Source organism: Mustela nivalis, assembly GCF_964662115.1.
Source record: "Mustela nivalis genome assembly, chromosome: 12".
Taxonomy (NCBI): domain Eukaryota; kingdom Metazoa; phylum Chordata; class Mammalia; order Carnivora; family Mustelidae; genus Mustela; species Mustela nivalis.
In genome coordinates this window covers 47,516,252-47,534,205 of record NC_139031.1, presented here as the reverse complement: position 1 = coordinate 47,534,205, position 17,954 = coordinate 47,516,252, and positions in this window count along the sequence as shown.

Sequence of the window (17,954 nt, the reverse complement as noted above, 5' to 3'; positions counted from 1 at the left end):
GAGTAATATTCCATTGTAGATACAGACCACATCTTCTTTATCCACTCATCTGCTGAAGGGCATCTCAGTTCCTTCCATAGTTTGGCTATTGTGGACATTGCTGCTATGAACACTGGGGTGCATGTGGCCCCTCTTTTCACTACATTTGCATCTTTGGGACAAATGCCCAGACATACAAATGGCTAACAGACACATGAAAAAAATGTTTATCATCTTTAGCCATCAGGGAAATTCAAATCAAAACCACATTGAGATACCCCCTTACACCAGTTAGAATGGCCAAAATTGACAAGTCAAGAAACAACAAATGCTGGAGAGGATGTGGAGAAAGTGGAACCCTCTTACACTCTTGGTGGGAATGCAATTTGGTACAGCCCCTATAGAAAACATGTTATGTTTATGAAAAATCATTTTATGTTTATGAAATAAGACGATGTTCATGAAAGCCAGATATGGTTGAAATTCGGTTGGTTTCTAAACTCCATTAGCTCCCATTTAATATATCCCCACCAATATACCAAGTAGGATTAAAGGGAGGAAAAGAGGGAAGACAGGCAGTCAGTTCTGTCCTGACCTCCCCCACCTCTGGGCTCCACTTACAGAGAGGAGAGGGAACTTGGTGAAAGGTGAGTTGAAGAGAAGGCCAGGGTGACATGGTATCTTCCTGTCTCTCTACAGATGGAAAATCTACTCAGACTGCCATCCCAGTGCATGTGTACACATCAAAACAATATTCTGATGCAGCATGGCTAGCCTGACACAGGCTTCCCCTGTTACCCTGAAGCTTGCCACAATATCCAGAAGCTCTCAGATGTCCCCAGGGGAGGATTGCAAGATGGAGCTGTGAGTCTGGCTAAGGAGCTTGGCATAGGTGGCCACCATGGTAGGGGTGAGGAGGCTCTGTAGATAAGAGGCAGAGGGTAGACCTGAGGCTGTCCTATATGGAAATCCGAGCCAGACTTTGGGGGGATCCATAATGCTCTCAAAGAGAGGCAAAATCTGCTTAGCAAAGAGAACCACCACGTCCTAAATGAGGTGACACCTAGGCAGTGGGTATAAGCAGGATGGGAAATGGGACTGGGCCAACGGCACCTCGCTAGATATCCATCAGCGCACACCCAAGGGTCAATGCCAGACCAGCGCCTCTCTCCCGGTCCCGTACCATGAGGTTTCATAAGCCACATATCCCCCACTGAGCTAGTATCTAGGAAAGTGGTTGAGGCAAAGTGGAATTTGTCAAGTCTGATCATTTCCTCCCACAGGGACTGAGATTTATCAAAAAAAGATTGTTTCACCTTTTGAACTAGACTAACGTTGACTTAAATATCAAAGTTCTTGTATACTTGGCGGAGTGGGGATAAAGACCACATCAGCTCTAATGAAGTAAAGATACTGCATTTTCTTGCGTATACAAATGTGTAAGTGTGATTGGATTTGCAAGCCTGATATAAAGGATGTCAGGAATTAAAGTACTGACAACGACTGGCACATAGGTACTCAATAAAAAATAGATATTACTGCTAGTATCATTACTTTACCACCTTTATCACTGTTACTACCGCAAAAACTCACATAACCTAAAGCAATTCTATTCTCTTGAGCATTTTAGAAAAGCACCTCCCCGCATACTTCTTGAGAGTCTGTGCTTGCTGCCCTTCAAGGAAAAATTAACACGGTTGTGTTAACTGTACAACCTCCCCCCATACAATCTCCCCTAGACCCCACCTACCCCATTACCCTTCTGCCTCTGTCTTTCTTCACCCCACCTGTCTCACTCTCAGCCCACAGCAACCTGGCCACTTTTTTCTGGGAAACAGGGTACTCTATAGCTAGATGCTTCCTTCAGTTAAAGAAAGAAACCAGGGGGACCCAAGAAGGGGAAGCTAGATGGTGGTGGTCTTTTTAAAAGTGTGTGTGTGTGTGTGTGTGTGTGTGTGTGCGAGTGAAGAAAAAATTATAATTAAGTTACTTTTGAGCACTGATGATAGCTGAAACCCGGAAAATGTTTGATCTTCCACAGCTAAATTGAGTTTAACATACATATTTGCTTAAATAAGTCCTTGCATACATAACCTGGATGTCCAGACCTCCACCCCTCTTGAGTTATTGAGAATCATGAATTTATAATCAGACTCCTTCTCTTGCCTGAACTTTGAAGGTCACCACATTTCTATTCCCCACCCCACCTCGCCACCAACTTTTGATGGGATCCAACACTATTCACCTTGGGAGATCCAAAATCTTATCTATATTTATAACTCGCTTTAGACATTCTCTCTCCCCATGCCTCGAGCTGCCGAAGTCTGAGGATTTTCCGGTACAACCCGAATGCTGAATCTTTCTTCCACCATTCCTGTAAACTTGCTCATATTTTCACACCGTGCTGCAATTTTTGTGTCCTGAAAAGATGGTCTATGTTTCTATTCCCATTCTAAAAGAGGCCACAGCAAGTTTCCCACACCCTGCATACAAAGAAAAGGGGAATGTTTAGGGACAGATTTCCAGAACCTCATCACAATCCCCCACTACTCCTAGGACGGATGTAAAAGAGACCATTCTGTGAATCCAGCTGGTCATAAAATCCAAGTAAGAAGCCAGAGGACTGGATTTCCTGAGCTGTTACGCTGGGGTAGCATGAGCTACCTGGTGCTTCCGGGTTACCCTCAGAGCCAGACTCACTGATGGCTCCTCCGTCAGCAAGGGGATATTGCCCCATCTCACTTTACCTCTCCATCAAATGGGACCAACAAGGGTGTTATGAGATAATTGCTGTTTATAGAGAACCTCAGGATCTAAGATGAAAGGCATCAGAGCTGGGCAAAGCTTGTGCAAGACAAGCTAACGCTTTGATCAGTGGAGTCCAAGGAAGAAAAATACACCCCGTGTCATCTGAGAATTAGCCTGCCTGCCAGGAGAAGCAAGGTTTCACTTTTCAGAAGATTTAATGGGGACTTTTTGTTCTCGTTTCGGTTGTGCTTGGAATCCTTGAACTTCACGTCAGGTCTGAGATTAGAGGAAATCCTCGAACACAAAAGGAAACCCAACTTTTAGAACCACAGATTGGACATCCAAAATATTCCTTCCGCATAGCCACACATTGAGTCCGCGGCCCAATAAATTACTTTGTTTGCTCAAATCTGTCCTAATGTCCATGAAACAGGCTCCAGGAACTAGGTGAGCATAACGATTTCAAATCACCAAGAGATGAAAAGTCACATAAAATTACATGACGTAGTTATTTCGACTTACAAGAAATGTTCACACTCCATGGAGAACAATTGAGAAAGCCCCACAGCTCTTCCCTCAAGCTAAAGTCAGCATGCGAATGACCGCGAACTGAGAAATGGTTCAGAGTATTTGTACTGAGCCTAGAGAGAAAGAGAGAAAGTCTAAAATAATGTGACAGATTTTTAAACACATGAAACGTACACATGCTCCTGAGTACAAACCTGAGGTTCTCCCTCTCGTTCTACCAATGACGGCACTCCTCAAAGCATCGGAAAATTCCTCTTTAGAAATTTTATACAGAGCCTGAGGCCTCTTCTTTTTGAAATCTGTTATAACGGCAAATCTTTGTGTTTGGAGGGTAACATTTGATTCTTTTTGACAACGGGCATCAGGAACAGATGGGCGAGTAAGTGCTCCACATTATGAACCAAAGGGGGAATGGGACTATGATGTAATCCCAATTAATTTTCTCATATAGTGGCTATACTGGCCCTAAAATGCAAATCTGAAGCAGCAGTTCCAGAAGCTGTTTCCAAGGGTTGCTGTGGTAGATCTACTCACTCCCAGAGAGGGGACAAGATCACCAAGGGGAACACGTCGCCAGTGTCATTCTACTGAACACTTGGGTGTCGGGATTGTCATTTACAAGGTGTTTCAGCGTAATAGACCCACGTGTGCCCTTCACCACTGCCCCATCCCAAGTCCAAGTACAGACCCATGATGTGTATAGTCTCAAAAAAACACCTACAAAATACAACATCGAGACCGTTTTTTCATAGCATTCCACAACTAACATAATAAATCTTTAAATACTCAATAATGAAAATGTACCAGTGATCCTCAATTTTGCTAAGTCTCCCTAGCAGTCAAGTGAGTCTCCCCATATCCCCGAGGGTCTCAGAAAAAAGTACGAGATCTAGAAGCCAATGTGCCAACTCAGCCTCAGGGACAGGAAAGTGATCTTTCAGCTAGATGACCCTCGACACTTCCTCATCCCATACAAAGGCTGAACCAACACAACCAAGGGGGAAAAAACAGGAAGTGGAAAATGCACAAGAAAGATAAAATCCTAATTCCAGATTAAGTATCTTTGTTATTATCCTTATAGTCGGTATCTCTTAGTATTTCTTAGTATTTCTTACCTCCAATCCTTTTCTCCAAGACATAATTGTTGTATCAGAACAACCTGTCAGACGCTCGCAAGCAGCCAGAAGAATTTCGAGGCCACCAAATACTACCCTAGATCACTTTTGGAAAATATTGCAGGTGAGAGTTTAAGTAGTGTTTTCTGGTGGCCCCAGGTGGCGGTGTGCACATGGGTGAGTCTCTGTCATTGGGTTACTGCTGTCCTGTGGAGACAAGTCACTCCTCAGTGGTTGTTAAAATACATACTGAAAATCAAAATAATAGCTCTCTTTGTGCCCGTAGCTGTTTGCACACTCAGTTTACCCATGAGTGGTAGGATATAAATGTTTCCTAGGGTGACTAACTGTCCCAGTTGGCCTGGAACTGTCCCAGTTTTAACACCAGAAGACCCACATCCCAAGAAATCGCTCAGTTCCAGGCAAACTAGAGCAAAGCATTGACCACAGGAAAAAGGTGCCCAGCTGAGGGTCTAAGGTATATTACAGCTGCCCATGGAGAGTGGAAGTCAGCTCTCCTGCCATCTTCCATTAGGTCATTTTGTCTACTTTGGCTGGTGCTCACCTCCAAGAACTAACTTTCCCTAGCAAGGAAAGAATATGAAGGCTAGATCTGGGCCCTAACTTCAGCATGATATGTGGGCCACACCATACTACCCCCCTGGACCTCAGAGTCATCCTGTATAAGTCAGGGGCTTACACATCAGTGTTTTCAAACTCCAGACAGTAGCTTGACTTTCATGGGTCATGAAATTAATTTACTGGATTAAAAACACCATTTGTAATTAATGCGATAAAATGGAACAAAACAAGTGGAAAACACTAGAGGATATTACACATAGTAAGGAAGTAGTGTTTGTAAAGCATGTTTCAATGACATATACACATCCACACCTACTGGGTCTCAGTGTTACACTCCCTACTTAGTGCGGGTTGCAGTCAAACATTAAAAGCCAGCAGAATGGATAATCTCCAAGTTCCCTGCTGGTTCTAGAATTTTACAGTCTTACAGAAATCATTTTTATAATTTTTTCTTTTATTATTGTAAAAAATCCTAGAATAAAAGTTATTGTTGTCTCATTTACAGCACCCATCACAGAGCATTACAGTTAGTTTACTCTCAGTAAATGTTTCTTATATTCCAACACCCACAAGAGCACACTCCAACATGATCATTGGTGCCATCTTCCAGCTCCAGCAAAAGCAGAAGTCCCAGGGCTGGGTGGCTGCCCAGTCAGTGGGAAAATGGCCTCATGAATATCATTGCCTTTCAGCTTGAGAGAACTCAGAAAGCCCAGTAAACACCACAACCATGTGGGCAGCAGTATCTGCAGATACAAACTTTGACACTGAGGTGAGATGCTGGCTTTGGGAACAATCTGGTTCGACTGATGGAGAGATGAACACTCTAGCAAGGGAGATGCAGAAGAGAGAAAAAAGGAACAGACATATCCTAGGACTGACAAACAGATTCACGCCAACTACACGTCAGCAATGACTTCTAGGAGCATGAAACAGGACAGGTGCTGCTGGCAGGTTGCTAAGGAAATAACAAGATGTGTAATTTTTATGGATTGCCACTTTTCAATAGCCGGGTAAAGAAAACATGCAAGTTGGCATTTTTAACAGGAATCATAGGGAACACCTTTGTTTTTCAAAGCACCCCCTCAAATGAAGTTGTACGGGACTTTCCCTATAATCAGGTCTTCAAGTTCTGGAATTCAATAATTCCAGAATTCTGGGGCACCTGGATGACTCAGTCAGCTAAGTGACCAACTCCTGGTTCTGGCTCAGGTCATGATCTCAGGATTGCAGGATCAAGCCCTATGTTGGGGTGGAGATGGGGGGGGGGGGTCCATGCTCAGTGGGGAGTCTGCTTGAGATTCTCTCTCTTCCTCTCCCTCTGCCCCTCCCTGCCCCTGCACTCACTCTCTCTCTCTTTCTTTCTCTAAAATACATAAATAAATCTTTTTTTAAAAATTTAGCCGAAAATGAAGAAAAATGTCATTTCCTTTTTTTTAAATAGTATTTCCTTTTAAAATCACATTCGGTTACTCCAATGTTAGTTAAAAAGATGGAAATGCAGAAGGCCTAATCTTTTAAAAATTAGGAAGTGCTATTTCTGTTCCAAAATAGAAGAACAGAGCAGAAATAAAAACTTAACATTTTACACTGAAACCTAAATCCCAGGCTACCCAGGAAGCACAGTTGGTCATGGCATGGGTTCATCCCGGAATGAGGACACCTGGGACCCTGCGGCCGCATCGCCCAGGGGTGAGGGAAGCCCAGCCAAGTTAGAGAAATAATGTTTCAGGGAGTGAGCTGAGAGGGGAGATGGGCTGTTGGACCAGGTGAGGAGGAAAGTGGAGTGTAGACACAGTAGGGATAGCAGGGAGGCACACATTCCCTGCAGCTGGCCGGTGCACTGTGCTAGTCCGGACTTGCAGCCCTGGGGAAACAAGGGTCACGGGAAGGGCAGGCATGCCTCCAGTAGCAGGAGGAGAGGGTTAGCAGAGCTTTCTTTCCTGCTGCAAGTACTTTTTACTCGTTCCTTAAAAGTAGGTATATATGAAACAACTTCTAAACTACAATCCCCTCAAACTACCCAATGAGTATGGCCTCTCAGCTCTCCTCACTCCAACTCCCAAACTCCCAAGACAGGCACCTGCTCCTGACTCCCAGCAACGGCCACACGCAGGCCTGTGTCCAGAGGGCTGGACGGTTCTTCTCGGGGCCTCTCATCCCGTCAGCCGCTGCTGGAGGGGAGGAGGGAGCCCCGCGAGGCCGGCCCCCTCCTCTGACCGCCCGGCCCAGGGCAGGAACCGGCCCCAAACCCAAGGGACTCCCGCTGCCGCTGACCCTGGAGGATCAGAGAGCCGAGCCCCAGCAGGGATGCTGGCCACACAGCTACAGAGGGGGTAAAACTGGGTCACAGGAGGGAGGCTTCGTCACAGGAGGAAGACAGCTGAATGTGGGGTCGCTGAATGTGGGGCGCGCCGTGAGCAGATGGCTGGGGACGGTCGCAGAATGGCCTCTGTCGCCGAGACCCAGCCCCGCCGCCCTGCACGTGGAAGGAAATCCATAAAGACCATCTTGCTGTTTCATCAGCGAACTCGGCAGCCTCCTCAGCTACCGCGGGGTCAGCTTGGCCGTGGAGGACAAAGCGAATCCGGGTGTGAGTCCGCGCTGCGGAGGCCCACGCGGGAGCTGGCTGCAAAGGCAGATCCCAGCTCCAGAAGGGCCGCTGAAATTCCTGAGCTTCAGGGGTTGATGCCCAGGACTCTGTCCCTCTCCGCGGGCTACTCCGCGGTCCACGTGCGCCATCTCGTTCCCCTGGGGCAACCATGCTGTATCAGATTCTGTCTACCCTCAACTTCAGCTCAGGTGAATCTTTCTTCAGGGTAACAAAATGGAGCCACTGATAGTATCGATAGCAACGTAGCTGGTGTGGTTCCCTGAGATGTTCCTGGACTGCTGGATTCACTGGCACCAGCTCCAGGGCGGTGGGCCCAGTTCTGCCGCAATCCCAATGGCTGGATGTCAGCCCCACTTTCGACCCACTTGGCTGAGAATTAGGTCATCCTTTCCAGACCTGACACCTGGGGACCAACCAACCCTGCTCCTATTTGTTCCCTGAAGGTGCAAAGAGCCCAGTGCAATGGTGAGCCCTGAGGGCCCACAGATCTCCAGGGAGCAGCAGCATCCCTGCCCTGGCCCTCTCTCCCCCAAGCACCCTGACCGTGGTATTGCCTTCATGTCCCTTACTAGTTTCTTGTCTTTTGCAGAGACAAATATCTGTGGAGCACCTACTGTACCCCAGGCCCTGAGTCAACAAGATGAGATAGTCCTCAGATGCACCGAGGTCTGCCATTCTCCAAAAGAGTGTCAGTTGTGGGGGCGCCTGGGTGGCTCAGTGGGTTAAAGCCTCTGCCTTTGGCTCAGGTAATGATCCCAGGGTCCTGGGATCGAGTTCCGCATCGGGCTCTCTGCTTAGCAGGGAGACTGCTTCCTCCTCTCTCTTTCTGCCTGCCTCTCTGCCTACTTGTGATCTCTTTATCAAATAAATAAATAATATCTTTTAAAAAAAAAAAAAGAGTGTTTGTTGCTCTTGTCCCTTAATTCATCTTTTCATTTTGCTGATAATCCTTTTTAAAAATCCGGTAGTCTGCCCAGCAACCTAGAGTTTATATTTATATTTATATTTATATTTATAAATGCATTCTCACCAAGTGAGAGTCAAGTGGTATCATGTTATGAAGAACAATGAAGAGTCCAAAATCACCGGAACAGTCTAAGTAATTAGAATGCCAAGCATTCCGGGACCCAAACTCAGAACCTTGTAGTAATCAGAGCCGCATTCTCACTCTCTTCGTAAAGCCCATTTTGCACCTACCAGCTTGTAAAAGTTCACTTATGGAGAACATAGCAGTAAGGGAGCAATAAAGAGCTTTTCTGCTTGTCCTTCTAGCAATAATGCAACAAGACGCTCACTTAACTGCAGATTTCCAAAATGCGGCAATGCGAACCTTACTCTTGAATGAACCAGACAATTCCATAGAGTTATCAAGAGGCAGTGCATTAAAATCGGCACTTCAGTAATGCTTAAGGGCAGAACTTTAAATAATTATGAGGTCTGATTTTTCTGAACTAGCAAATAGGGCCAGTGTAACAGGCATTGTCTGCGTTAGCATTGAACCCAAAGCCAAAGTAAATCCAGACCGAGACCTGAGACCACCCTGTTAAACCCAACATGACCTGTTAGTTCCGGAACAGAAACCTCCTCTGGCACATTAATTGGCTTACTTGATTGAATACGATGGGTTTTGCATATGTGTTTGTGTTTCAGTCATACGTTGGCTTTGTTCTTACGATAATGTAATATACTTACTGAGAGCTTATTACATGCCAGGAACTGTACTAAGCGCTTTATATCGATTAGCTCATTAGATCGTCACAACTCTGACAAATAGGTAGTATGACCAGCACTTCGCACGAAGCGAACTGCAGCAGAGAGAGAGCTTTCCTAGCTTCCATACCACACAAGTGGCAGCTCTACGATTTGAACCCATGCAGGCTGGGCTCCAGAACCTGCGTTCCTAACCACAGCACTACTGTTCTGTACTTGTATCTTTTTATATGTATACACATATACCCCTATATATACAACGTGGGGCGGCACGGGATATATATATCCCATAGACAGATGAAGATATGGAACCATATAAATACTGTGTGCCAAAATGTATATAGCTTTGTATTTTTACATACTTAAATAGCTACAATAAAAACCATTTGATCCAATATTCAGCTTGTAAGGATTTCTTATTTTATTGAGGTATAATTGACATGTAACATGAAATTGGTTTTAGGTGTCAACATAATGATTCTGTATTTGGATATACGGTGAAATTATCACAATAGGCCTAGTTAACATAGAATTCCTTTCCTGATTAAACAGACAAAAAGGTCTGATTTCTATTCAAGAGAAAGAAATGTAGGTTTAGTGGTTTTTTTCTCAGGATATCTGGTACCCAGGCTAAATCCCCTGGGGACTTGCAGGAGGAAAGGTCTGATGCGGGGCTCAGTTCTGCAAGCCCTCCTGGTCTTCACACCTCCTTCTCATTCCCCAGCGTCCCCTCTTCACTAGGGAAGTCCTACTGTGTATAGACCCCTGAGCTCATCTCTACTCACTGAGCTCCAGAACATTCTCAGGGAAAAGGTTACCATCAAAGGTTATGCTGTGGGGTGCCTGGATGGATCAGTGTTGGTTAAGCCTCTGCCTTCAGCTCAGGTCATGATCTCAGGGTCCTGGGATCAAGCCCGTCATCGACGTCTCTGTTCAGCAGGGAGCCTGCTTCGCTGCCTGCTGCTCTGCCTACTTGTGATCTCTCTGTCAAATAAATAAAATCTTCAAAAAAAAAAGAAAGAAAGGTTCTGCTGTTAGGTTAGATCTGGTATGAACGGAAGCCTGAGTCATAGCGGACTCTGTGGTCTTTGAACCCAGTGTATTGTTCAGCCCTCCCCCTCCCACACTGCACATGCCCCAGTCTGCAGGGTGGCTAAGTCCCTGCCCCCGTCCACCTCCCATAGCTGGCACCTGACTGTGGGGGGTTCTATCAGGATCAGCTTGCTCACCCACCTCCCTGTTCAGTCTCATGGTTCTGCAGTCCAGATGCTTATCCTTGGGCTCAGTGAAGCCTCAATAACATATTTGACTGCTAAAGCCTGCAGCTCTCCAGGCCAGTATTACAAAAGTGAATTACACTACTAAAACTGCATTTCAAGGGAGCCAGGAAAATGCAAACAATAAATGCTTCTCTTCTGCTGGAAGGCCCAGGAATTACCATCCTCCCTCTTTGCAATCATGGAAGATACAAAACATAATTACAAGTTAATGAAACATTTTGCATGTGTCGTGGGAATTATGAAATTATAGGGCTGAGAGCACACTTGGAGTTAGATCGTTCAGTTACAAATCATATCACTTGTTTACTAATGCAAGCACTTTTGCCAGCAGCGATGATTTCAGCCTTAACAATTATACCTCTGTGATCTTAGTGCTCTGGGGTAAATTCCTGTCCACTGTCCAGTCCCAACTTCTTGAGTGCTGGAAGGCAGTCACAGTAGCAGCCAAGTGCCTTCATGGTCGCTGTCACAGCTGAGGCATTCTGTTCCCTTTTTTTTTTTTTTTTAAGATTTTATTTATTTAGTGGGAGCGGAGGGGAGGAGCAGAGGGAAAGGGAGAGAGGGAGACTCTCCAGCAGACTCCGAAGTGAGCATGGAGCCTGACGCTGGGCTCTATCTCATAACCCTGAGATCATGACCTTAGCGGAAATCAAGAGTTGGCAGTTTACCCAACTGAGCGGGCAGGCACCCCTGAGGCATTGTGTTCTTGAAGTCAGCTGTCCCTGTGATGATCTACTAATGGTCTGCCTTCCTGCTGTGGGCAAAAGAAGCTGCTCTCCTGGCAGACCAGTTGGGAAGTGTGTTCCAAAAGCTGCTCGTTTCTCTAGCCTTTCATTTTTATGTTCCTAATTCCATGCATCAAATTGCTTTTCTGCTTTAAATGCTCAGAGTGGTTCATGTTCTCCTGACGTGGCTTGGCCTAATATACTTGCATTGGTTCATGTAATGCCAACAACAACCCTATGTGGGAAGCACTATTACCCCCTGTTTACAGTCTGAGGAAACCAAGGCATGAGGAGGTTAATTAACTTGCTTGAGGTCCTATTCGGGAGTGGCGGAGCTGGGTTTCTAACTCAAACAGTCTGGCCCACAGCCCATACCCCAAAGTCTACACAGCTTCCTCAGTAGGCTACATTGAGTGCCGGGAAGTCATGGTGCCTCACTGGATTTAAACTATTTTTGTGACTTGATGTTATTCCCCTGGGGATTCAAATTCCCAGAAGAGCCTCATTGGCCCAGTTTGGGTCTCAGGTCTCTCTTCAACCCCTCATTGACAGTTCCATCACTTGTGCAGTGAAATATGGTGGTTCCACCGAGAGAGTCTGTTTCCCAAGGACAGGAAAAGGGATAGTGGTCAGACCAAAACAACAGATGTCCCAAACTGATGTAAATCTGACCATTGCTCAAAAGTATTGTGGGAAAAAAAGAGACAAAAAATGCACAGATGTTAGGGGGAAACTTGGCCTTTGCCCGGTCAGTAAATAGTCCTATATGGATCTTGGAGACGACTCATGAAATGTGAAGACTTTTGTAGATCACATAGGCATTGCCTCAAGGCTGCCATGGAGCAAAGTCAGATATTCTGGAAGGAAAGGTGGAAGAGAGATGACTCTGAGGGGTGTGATGACCAGGAGACTGCTGTCAGCCCACCTCACAGCCACATGCACCTCACAGAGGACTTGTGGGAAGCTCTGGTTGAAGGCATTTCACACGTTATCACGGTAACTAGCTAGACAAAGTCCTCGTGCTACAACTGGACAGGCCACAGAGAGACCCTCAAAAAGCCTAGTTGCCAGGGCACCTGGGTGGCTCAGTGTGTTAAGCCTCTGCCTTCAGCTCAGGTCATGATCTCAGGGTCCTGGGATCGAGCCCCGCATCGAGGTCTCTGCTCAGCAGAACCTGCTTCCCCCTCTCTCTGCCTGCCTCTCTGCCTACTTGTGATATCTCTCTCTCTCTCTCTCTCTCTCTCTGTCAAAATGAATGAATAAAATCTTAAAAAAAAAAAAAAAAAAGCCTCGTTGCCAAATGAGAAACCTGATGCCCAAATTCCCAACTCAGAATGAATTTCTGGGCACTTGGTGGATTCCCCCATTTCCTGGAGATTGGTCATTTGATTTCAGAGATCTGTGTCACGGTGCACCTGAGTGGTCCCAACACCTCTGATTTCATATTTTTGACTTTCTGTTTAAAGATTTTTTTCCCCCAGAACTTTAAAAATTAAAACAAAAAAAACAATTCTTTCTTCCTCTCTCTCTTTTTCTCTTTCCCTGCCTCCTTCCCTCCCTCCTCTCAAGCTCTTATGTATATAATACTATCTCGGGCAAATCCCTAACTGGATTGTTTTATAATCCCTTGTTCTTAAGACCAAAAGGAAAATTCAGATTTTTAAACCCCAGAAAGGCAGTCTTTGCTCCTTTTTGTAAAATTTCCCCTGCCCCATCACGCCCTGGGATTTCTCCACTGATAGCTTTCCACTGCTCTTCCCTGCTTTCTGCCAAACACTGATTATGTGGCTGAGAGTTGGTTACAAAAACATATCCCTGAATATCACATTTTCCCAAAGCTTTGTCCTTCTCCCAGGCTGGACTTCATATTTTCACTTTCCCCTACAATATAAACAATCTCCCAGCTACAAATTTCTAAGCGTCTGTGGTGGAGACTTCCCTCCCGCTCTGGTCATTTTCTAAACTGACCAGAGTAGGAGGGTCTCAGGCATCCTTTTATGAACACCGCCTTTCCCACTGGTCCAGACCAAAGGACACAGTATAGAAGGGGGAAGAGGATTTGCTCTAGTGGAGGTCCTCCTCTCACAGTAGTCAGCAAAGCAGCCCTTTGTCACCAGCAGAAAGGATGCTGATGCTTTCTCTTATCTGTACGGACACGGTCTTTGTACCCAGGAAAGAAGCAGAAATATATAAATCCCTGGGCATTCTTCCTTCTTTCAGAATAGGAAGGAAGAACTTTAGGAAGGTTGGGTCTTGCCTGATATGCCTGATATCCAATGAGCAGAAATCAGTGCCGTTTACCCTAACGTGTCGGGGAATGAAAGGAAGCAAACATTGTCCCTGACAGTGGTAAACAATCAGGTCACCAAGAGTCAAATGCTTCCAGGAGTCAAAGCTCTCTGGACATCCAAGGAGAATTTCCGGAAGCTTTCCCAAAGTTGCTGAACAAGCATCTTCCAGTAGCAAATACTTTACATCAACCAGGAGGACAGTAGGGACCTGCATCAAGACATGGAGAGAGAGATGACCTGCAAATGACGAACGAGCAGCAGAAGCAGTCATTCTGGTACAAACTGTGACCGTGACAGGAGCCCCTTGTTAGGGCGCTCCAAAGCCGAGCACCCCGTTACTGGGACTGCATATTCAGAGCTGCCCCAGCTTTGCTATGGCAGAAGCCCAGTTCTTTTGCTTGGAAGTGCCAATAACACGACTTCCCTCAATGGAGATGCTTGAGCCTGGGCACTTCCCTTCTCCATACCAGACATTAAAAGGAAATAAGAAAATGTATTTCCTCTTTTCATATCAGGATCCCCCCAAATTTATTTTAAAATGTATTTAAAAGTTATTTAAAAATTTATTCTAGGGACGCCTGGGTGGCTCAGTTGGTTAAGCAGCTGCCTTCGGCTCAGGTCACAATGTGGGACTCATCCTGGGATCGAGTCCCACATCGGGCTCCGTGCTGTCAGGGAGCCTGCTTCTCCCTCTGCATCTGCCTGCCATTCTGTCTGCCTGTGCTCACTTTCTCTCTCTCTCTGATAAATAAATAAAATCTTTTAAAAAAAAATTTATTCTACCACTTCTTTTTTATTTGTTAACAAAATACACTGATGTAAGGCTAACGTTAAGAAAATATTTGGAGGGGCACCTGGGTGACTCAGTGGGTTAAGCACCTGCTTTGGGCTCAGGCCCTGGGATGGAGAGCCCCACATTGGGTCCCAGCTCAGTGGGGAGTCTATTCTCCCTCTCCCTCTGCCCCTCCCCATGCTAGTGTGCTCTGTCTCTCTTTCTCAAATAAATAAATAAAATCTTTTAAAAAAAGGAGTGGAGTTTTAAACTCTATTTGGGGAATATTTACTATAAAAGCTCTTCATGACTCCCCCAGATGTAAGTGTGAGGTCAACTCAGCTGGATTAATTTCCCTCTGCAGAGGAGTATAGGGGCTTCTGGAATTTTCTGGAGCTTTATCATAGGACTGGGACTAGGATGAGAGGAGTAAGATATCTACTTCAGGTGCAAAAAGAAAACAACAAAAACCTCTGTATGAAAAACGTGGCCCATAATTAGTTATGTTTAATATTGCTTGCCTTTTGCCTTTTAGCATCTAAACCTTTAACAAGAACAAATTTTTTCTTTTAACCACTACTTGTGTGTTATTCTTTTTTTTCCCTGAAAAAGGAATAAATGTATTTGGTTTTTAAAAAATCCAAAACAGAGCAGAGTATCTTAGATCCCCAGACATCTACCTTTCATCAAGAAGTAAACATTACTAACAGTTTCTTCTGTGTCTTTGCAGAATTTTTCTTTGTATATACATGCATATTTACAGGAGCATGTCCCTTTTTATTGCTTACACAAATGAGGGCACACACTATATTGCATTTGCTAGTTTTACTTGACCTTGGATCTCAGATTGATGGATCTTGGCATACAAAATCTACTTCATTATTTTTTAAAGAGGTGAATAGCTTCCCATTATATGAAAGTGCTATAATTTATTTAACCACTTCCCTGTTGAGAAACATTTTCATAGTTTCTGGATTTTTGTTTTTGTTTCTGTTTTCTATTACAAATAATGTTGTAACCGTAATAATTTTTGATAGATTCAGGGCAACCAGAAATCTTCAATTTCCTTAGCAATCTTAATTTAATATAATAAATTATTTTCATATAAAATAACTTCCATAGAATCCAGAAAGATATTTGATAAAACTTAATGTTTTATTTCTGATTTTTTTTAATTCTCAGAAAAGAAAAAAAATATTTTTGTATTTGTTAAGGAGCTGATAGAAGCTATTTTTGTATTTAATAAGGAGATAATACAGGAGATTTAATATTATTGTTATAATATTAAATAATAATTACTATATAAAATATAAAACAATATATATAAAATAATTATATTATTATTAATAATACTGTATTTAATAAGGAGATAAAAAGGCAAAGATGCCCATCCTCCCCACTGTTATTTAGCATTACTCTAGAATTACAAGGCAATGCAAAAGGGAAATAGAATTAAAATTGGAAATGAGGTAAAATTTTCCTTATCTGCAATGATGTATTTTATAACTGGAAAAACACACAGAAAATCAACAGAAAGACTATTAGAATCAGTAAGAGCATTCAATAAGATGGCCCTCACATTCTCATGACTGATAAACTGGCTCAGTCCCTGGGGTGGGGACACAGTTCCAATGTAACTGTGGAGGGGTGGGATTTGGACCATCAATCAAAATTAAGTGTGCATATGGTCAATGAGCCTGTTAATTTCACTTCCAGAAATGTACCCTTCAAATACACTACCCCATGGATTCAGAGACTCGTGGCACAGGTATGTATGGGGACACGGACATTTCATTAGAGCATTTTTTTCTTTTTTATGATAGCAAGAAGGCCAGAAACAACTTGCTTTTCAAGAATCTGCTTGCAGGGGTGCCTGGATGGCTCAGTGGGTTAAAGCTTCTGCTTTCCGTTCAGGTAATGATCTCAGGGTCCTGGGATCAAGTCCCACAACAGGCTCTCTGCTCAGCAGGGAGCCTGCTTCCTCCTCTCTCTCTGCCTGCCTCTCTGCCTACTTGTGATCTTTCTCTGTCAAATAAATAAATAAAATCTTTAAAAAAAAAAAAAAAGAATCTGCTTGCACATGTATGAGGTGGTATGTCATACAAGCATTAAATATTTTCAAAGAAGAGCCAAGAAATCGGTCTCAGTGAATATCTCTAAGGAACAAAACCTCGAAAGGATAAGAAGGAGTTTTCTTTTTCATCATATGCCTTTTGAATGGTTGGAATTTACCCTGTGCCCCCTAAATGCAGGCCTTTAAGTGATTTACTTTTTGTACTATTTGTAAGGCTTTTCTAGTAGATACATTTATTTCCCCCAAATCCTTGATCAAACCCAGAGATGGATTCCCGGTTCAAATAGATGGATGGCCTTGGTTTGGTTAAGAAAATCTATTCATTAACATGAGGGGGAGGGAAACATACTTTAGTTTTTTTTTTTTTAGTGTTTTGTTGTCATTGTTAAGGTTGTACTTGTTACATTTTTATTTCTTTTATGGGTATATAACTGAGGGTTTTAGTCTTGATAGCCTTGAAATGTTAAGACTGTATCTCGATTCATCAAGTGACTTGACAGGTCAGTGTTCTTCAAGTCCTGTGTCCAGGTACCAATTCCCCTCAGCGAACACACTGAACTCTTCCAGCATGTAACCCAGTATGCATCTAGCTCTCCTGAAGGTCTTCAGGGACCCAACCGAATGGAGGGACATGACCCAAAGGACTTACTGCAGACCAGGCTAGCAGGAGGGAGAGAGCACAGCTCATCAGGTTGCTGCTCTGCCTGTTGTCGCTGGCTCCTGGATTGGCAGTGATGACACAGTTCCAATGTCACCTCCTTCTCTTCGTCCTCCTCCTCTGAAGAAGGGAGATGTGCTTGGGTAATTCTAGTGGGCAAGAAGAGGTAAAGATTTAAAGACATGTGGTGTTACCGACAGAAAATTACACGGTTAATGACGATAACATTAACATTACCCAGTATTGATCAGTCCCCAAACCCTAGTCCACCAAGAGAAGCTGCGTTGCCCCTAAACCACTGGGGAGCAACCATGAAATACAAAAATTCCCAGGCCACATCCCCCAGAGATTCTGCTTCAAGGGATCTGGGGTGAGACTGGGGAATCTGTATTTTTAGGACACTCCCTAGGTAATTCTGATGGGCAGCCAGGCCTGGCAAACACAGGTATAAATTATTCAGTGACCCCCAAATTACTGTGAATTGTATAACAGTCTAATAAATTTTGATGTGACCCTTTGGGGGGAAATAAGTCCCAAGACAAATTGTTTTCATGAAAGAATTACAGTAATCCTCAAGAGTGAGTAAATTAATCCCAGTAAACACATTATAGTTACTGCATTAAGTAAAAATGTTGTCTGCCTAATCAATAATGAAATAAGCAGAGAGAGGACCTTTTAAAGCCTGCAGGAGATATAATTCAAACACTAGTGTAGGTCTGATAAATATTTTATAGACAATCAATTTTATTTCATTCTGCTTGAGAAATGAGTAAGGGCCTACATTCCTATCTGGCAACGTCAGGTTTTTAAAATTGAATTGGAAGCATAGAGAGTTAGTTCAACTAATGTGAATTTCTCCCTGAAGGTGAGTATTAGCC